Genomic DNA, 1577 nt, shown 5'->3' with positions numbered 1-1577 from the left:
TATTCCTTAAAAAAATAAACTATTGAAGAGAGAGGTTATCAAAATTCAAAAACAACATTTATTATTGTTTAGTGGAAAAAACACATGATGGTCAAACCAGAAAGAAAAAATATGTGGAAAAATGTATAAGTCAAAAATAGCGCTCGACTAGAATTTTATTTTCTTGATGATAATATATACTATGCCGAAAAAATCGTTGTATGTAGATTGTAGTTGTAACCTTTAACTTGTCCAATTGAACATTATTATATATGGCTGTAAAATGAATTGTAACAAAATTAAAATGCTTCTTATCAGAGAGAGAGAGTTGGTGGTTTGATGAATTAGGATGGGCAATTAGGAAACAAAAGCAAGAGAAAGAGGGAGATGTTGCAGCTTCCAATTAACCGATTATTTGGTACTACATTCAAGAAGAAGTATCGCATATTGACCTAAAGAAAAGTGAAGACACTTTTAATTTGGCCAATATGGTGTAAACAAGAACAAGATAAAAAGGACAAAGGTAGAAGAGTACAAATTAAATTAGCCATGTTGTTCCAAAGTTCATGTAAATTAGCAAAAAAGCTGCAAATCAATTTAAATTTGACCCACTACTATATGTTGAGTCGGCGTGGTCCAAGTGGACTTTTCTTGTTTTTGGGTATGCAACTAACTATGCATGCTCGAATCTGTGTTCCTTGTCACCCATCAAATCATCAAAAATAAAATTCATAGCATATGCCAAACCTGTGGCTTCATTTTGTGCTCTTGTGAAAAACGAATATCCACCACACCATTTCATTTCGCCGTGTCCTTAGTACAACAACAAGCCATGCTTCTTAATTATTTTCAATAACGTCAAGCTACTTTAGTTAATTTGAAGGACTTTATTTTCAAAAATTGAGCACCATACCATAACATGCAATCACCACCATTCGATCAACTACTATACTACATCTGGTAATGTGTACACATTATTAATATTATTAAATAATAATAAATATCTGTTCATTGAATAGGGAGTAATTTATTATTTATTTGTATCATAAATCACATACACAGATTATTAATGAGCTTCCAATATTTTATAATACCGGCAAAGCAGCAACATCTTATCTTGTCCCAGGTTTTAAAAGACGTTGCCGCAAATAGTGCAGAGAAAATTTTTTTTTTTTTTTTTGGTGACTTGTTTAATTTGTAGGATGTGGCCCTTTAATTTGTAGGATGTGGCCCAAGGATTAAAAATGTTTTAATTTTCTTCATACAATTAAATTATTAATCAATGAAAACGTGGGTGGAGTGATTATTCTAAATAATATTGAAGCACCAAAAGCAAATTTTGTGGAAAAAAGATGATAATCAGTTGTTTAAATATGTTATGGCTGGACGTTACGATATCCCACTCAAAAATTTATGATTTTCTCTAAAGCGAGTATATGGTTTCTTTTCTAATTGCATAGAAAGTTATCTCATGTGACGTAGTTATTAGTGTTAAATTATTATGAAAAAATTATATAATTAAAATTAAAATTTTAAAAATATTTATTAAAAGTATTTCTGTTTAAAAATATATAAAAAAATATATTAAAATTAGTGAA

Source organism: Arachis ipaensis, chromosome B05 (assembly GCF_000816755.2).
Source record: "Arachis ipaensis cultivar K30076 chromosome B05, Araip1.1, whole genome shotgun sequence".
Lineage (NCBI taxonomy): Eukaryota > Viridiplantae > Streptophyta > Magnoliopsida > Fabales > Fabaceae > Arachis > Arachis ipaensis.
The sequence above is the reverse complement of the archived record's forward strand: the minus strand, read 5'-3'. Positions refer to the sequence as shown.